Below are 5259 nucleotides of genomic sequence, written 5' to 3' on the forward strand. Positions count from 1 at the left end.
GTTTGACTCCCCCACGTACTCGCTCGCTGGCCACCAAATCTACCTTTCCGGAAACCCGAGGATTCATTCTTAGAGAAACTCTTCTTGAGTTTTCCTTTGCTATATGTTCCCCTTGGTTTGGCCCCTTTGCTAAACGTGGACCCCGACCTCGTCGTTCCCCTTTCGCAGGTTATCGTTGAAATGCACTTTGATAGCCGCATCCAATGCTTCTTTGTAATTGTTCGGGTTCCAACACGTCACCTCGCCGCGAGCCCAGGTTTGCAAGCCTGATATGAAGGCATGGAACACATCCATATCACCCATATCCATGACTACTATCCTCTTTGCCATAAATCCATTCACATACTCTTGAATGGTTCTGGTCTGCTTCAGCCTACTTAGCTCATCCTGTAGGTGCAGAGTAGCATTCAGAGGAACGTATGTCTCACAGATCCTCGCCTTCATCATTTCCCAAGTGGCCACCGGTCCTTTGTTGGCCTCTGTCGTTCTCCACCAAGACTTGGCATTGTCTGCCAAGTATGGTTTTGCACATGGGACCTTCTCCGAGCTCGATAACTGCAACGCTCGGAAGTAGTCCTCCATATTGTAAAACCAATCTTCCACCACCTTATAGTCATTCACTCACTTGAAGACCAGTGGGGGCTTTGGTTTGTACTTGGGAACTGCCTGAGGGACTGATTTCACTTTAGTCTGTTCGACCTTGTTTAGTTCTGCCTCAGTCCTTACTGAAGGGTCCGAACCTTCTGCGCTACGAGCATCCGTAGTCTTTCGCTTTTTCTTTCGCTTCTTGTCATGCTTTAGCTTGTGTACGAGAGTCTCCAGCAGGGCATTAGTCTGTGCCAATTATCCTTCTAAAATGTCCAATCGAGCCTTGGACGACCGAACCTCACCACTAGACTCCTGTTTGGAAGTTTCCTCACTTGAGTCCTCCTCATGCAAGGATTCCTCATCCATAGCCTCTTGTTCGACCGGAGGCTCCAGCTTTGGCAGAGGTTCTGTCTCCGTCTTGGCTCATTTATGCCCTGCCTTTGCCATCTCCCAGCAATCTGCCTCTATCCTTCACTAGAACTGAGGAAAAGGCTCTGATACCAAATTGTAAGCCATAAATTTTTCCTTTCCAATTTGCCAGCTTACCTTGTCTATCTGACCAACACTGCTTTGGCTTTTGCTAAGTTCCCTCGCCAAGGTTCCCGCCTATGGTACTAGCTCCTACTTGGTCTTAGCTACTCACTACATGAGCAACAGAGCATTAGCCATCCATCCACGGATTCCTAAATCTCTCCCAATCCCTCTCCCCAAGTTAGACTGGACTTAAGGTTCGGCTACACTCCCGCAGGCATAAGCAGGCAAGCACACCAAGCCTCCAAGTTCCTAACATCCCTTGGTACAACAAGACTTGATCATGGGACCCTCTAAATCCCAAACCCCTAGGAAGGGCAAGGACCAATAAGCCACTAGGTACTCAAGTGGGGCACCACTCCATATGAGCCGAGAGCACCGCAGTCGGTTTCCTTTTCGGGAGTGGGGGCTACTCTTGAGCACTTCCTTGGGTGGCCCCTCTGGCACCACTCGAGTCCATACTCACTCCCACCCAAGGCCCCTTAGCCCCAATCTCAACCTCAAGCTAGTTTGGAAGCACCACTGGAGAGTTCCTTTAAGACTGGTTCCTAGACCTCACTATCCCTACTATACTTTTGGAACCCCCTGCAGCCCCCCCTCCTGGGAGACGCATGCTTTGGGATTTCACCCCTTGACCTATATTAGTACTCGGACTCGGTCTCGGACTCAATCTCAAACCCGACTTCGGATTCGGTCTCGGACTCAATCTCGGACTCGACCTCGGACTCAGTCTCGGACCCGATCTCAGATCTCGGACTCTGTCTTGAACTCGGTCTCGAACTCGGTCTCCGAGTCAGCCTCGGACTCGATTCCGGACTCTATCTCGAACTCAGTCTCAGAGTTTGTCTTGGACTCGATCTCAGATTCGGTCCCATCCGATGAACTCTTTGTTATTTTGGTCATGCTTTCAGAGATCCTTTAGCCTACAACACTTCAGGGAGTTGGTTCCTTACAAGTACTTGTGTGTCTATATTTCTGTCTTTACCATCTCAAAAACTATTTTATAGTAGTCTTTTGGGTGTGTGATATTACAGTGTGCCGCAAGAGCATATATACCTTCATATTGATCGTCACCATTGTTTCCACTATAAGCCAGAAAACATATAAGGCATTTTTTGAAAGTCACAGAATTGCAATTTTCTAAAACAAGTAGGAAGGCATTCTATTTCATTCAATTTATTACACCTTTTGTTATTACATTTATCTCTAACTCATGATCACTATCCTCATTAGTCTCTCTTTTTTTCTTTTATATAGTTTGGTTATGCTGTGCAATGGGATATCTATTGCATCTCCTAGCCCTTGAACCCTAGGAAAAAAGATTGCAAGAGTTAAAATTACTAGCATTAGAACTTTAACATATTTATGTATATTTCCCTCTCTTTGAATAAAAGTGTGAGTGAAGATCTATAAATTTTAAATAATATGTTATAACAAACCCCTCAAAAATGTATTCTAGAAAAGAGCTCAATCTCTCTTTTATATGTAATAAGATTATATTAACAATTTTTTTTTTTTCCTTTCAAATGGTTGTATGGCCTTATATAGAACCTTATTTCAAATTTAATAATTTTAAAATTCTAACACACTCTACATTTAGTAGCTAGAAAGTACAAAGTATAGATTTAAGGAACTGACAAGGATCCTTTTTCTGCAAACATCTTAATTTATGTTCTAACAAACATCTCTATTATGGCATGTAGTAAATATTTAAATTGTTAGAAACAAGAAGTGTCCTTTAGAACATTTTTATCTATATAATGTATAGAGTTATGAAATTGTTAAGTTCACTACAACCTTAATATTTTAAATTTTATGATTTCTGTATTAAACTACAACTAAAACTTGAGCTCAACTCTTCAATTCGTGAGCTCAAGTATAGTCTGTGCTCTTGACATCTATGGCATGAACCTCTAGGTCCCAAGCATAAGCAATAGAAAGTATTACACACAAGGAAGCAATTTAGCCACAAGAGAAGAAAACGCTAACTCCCTTCTAGCAAAATCCTTCATTGACCAAGCAAGCTTTAGATCTAGAGATGGACCCATCAATGTTGATTTACTGAAACAATATTATAGAGATCTGAATTTATCAACCATCATTGTTATCCACTACTCTGAATCAAGTTACTCTATAGCTTCTTGTAATGTGGACGAGTCACCTAGCAATGTAATATTACTAGCTTGGTATTGTAATATATATCTTTTATTTCAACAAAGATGTTTCAATTTTGAGAAGAGAGTTGGAGACATGAGTGATAAAACCAAGACTATTCCTATAGAGATGCATAAAAGGCCAATAAGAAAAGGTAAGGCAATTAAATTTATTAGTAGTAGGGTAAAATAAGCTTGGCTCAAATGCTTAAGTGTGAGATTCTCTCCATAAAGTACATTATTGTGTTTGCAAAAGAGTACAAATCAAAACAAAAGGTGAAGAGTACACAATTACCATTCAAAACTTTCCTTTTTGCATATGTTTAAACTTTATGAAGCATGAGGAATATAGAAAGGTATATACTCCTTGCAAGCATATGTACTACATTTTTATCAACACCTTACACCAAGATCCTAAAGTGGACATTCATATATACTAAGCAAACTTTATTATTGCTAAATTGCAAAAGACTTTTGAAGCTAATTAGATTTGCTAAAACTACAAATGTTTATTCTCTATCAATAATATAAACTTATTGTACTTTAAATAATTAATAATTAAATATTTTTTCATTTCATTTATGTGTTCTTTTCGAAATACTTCTCATAGTACTTATGTGTCTCTATTTTTGTCTTTACCATCTCAAAAAATATTTCATGGTAGTCTTTCGAGTGTGTGATATTACAGTATGTTATGAGAGCATATATACCTATATGATCATCACCATTGTTTCCACTATAAACCAAAAAGCATAAGACATTTTTTGAAAGTCATAAAATTGCAATTTTCTAAAACAAGTAGGAGGGCATTTTGTTTCACCCAATTTGTTACACCCTCTGTCATTGCATTTATCTCCAACTCATGATCACTATCCTCATTAGTCTCTCTTTATTTTTTTTATATAGTTTGGTTATGCTATGCAATGAGATATCTATTGCATCTCCTAGCCCTTGAACCCTAGGAAGAAAGATTGTAAGAGTTAAAATTACAAGCATTAGAACCCAAAAACATTTATGTATATTTCTCTCTCTTCAAATGAAAGTGTGAGTGAAGATCCATAAATTTAGATAGTATGCTATGACAAACCCCTTGAGGGAACTTATTCAATTGCACTTGAAGTTGCAAATGGAAGAACTTAACACCCCTCAAAATGAAGAAAAGGATTGTTGCATAGAGACGAAAGTGGATTATTGGTTGAGCTTGAAGATGAAGGTGGAAACTCATATAAGAGGCATTTAGACTAAAAATAAACTTCTTTTGAACCATTACAACACACAAAAAGAATTAAACTTTTCAACAATAAAAATTCTCTGATTAATATACTAAATTTTAATATCAGGAATGAGGTTTTATTATGACATGGCAATATATTGAATCTTAATTGTCAGTCTTGGTAATGGGACTACATATTAATTACAACTTATTGTTATAAACAAGTGGCTATAGGGTTCCAAAAGTTAAAAACTAGCACATAATTGATATGTAGCCTTATTTTATATAGCTGGCCTCCATATATAATAAGAGCAAACTCATACAAGCACGTAAGCATGCCTTTTTACAAAATTATCCTTCAATTTCAAATATATATATATAGATTTAACTCTTTGATTTAACCACATCATATTTACTACACACTTATGCTCCTTGCAAAAATATAATATATCAAGAGGAATAGGATATATATAAAAAAAATTTAGTGGATTACAAAAGCCATAAAAAGCTCTATAGAGTGGATTTGTTGGTGTTTTCCGTTGTATTGTTTATTTTTTCACTTATCTTGCTCTGGAATACTATTTTAGAAGTAATAGAAGCATTTTTATCAATAGTGATTATGGTTTTCACATTCTTAGATAAGTAATAAGGACCAAGAATGTAATATGGAGATTATGGTAGTGAAACAAAATTAATATTCTCATATTTCTGTATACTAAAGCTACTTACAGATTTTTTATCTTTCTTACTTCCCATCTCTATAAAACTAAAAAG

The sequence above is a fragment of the Selaginella moellendorffii genome, unplaced genomic scaffold (genome assembly GCF_000143415.4).
Source record: "Selaginella moellendorffii unplaced genomic scaffold, v1.0 SELMOscaffold_71, whole genome shotgun sequence".
Lineage (NCBI taxonomy): Eukaryota > Viridiplantae > Streptophyta > Lycopodiopsida > Selaginellales > Selaginellaceae > Selaginella > Selaginella moellendorffii.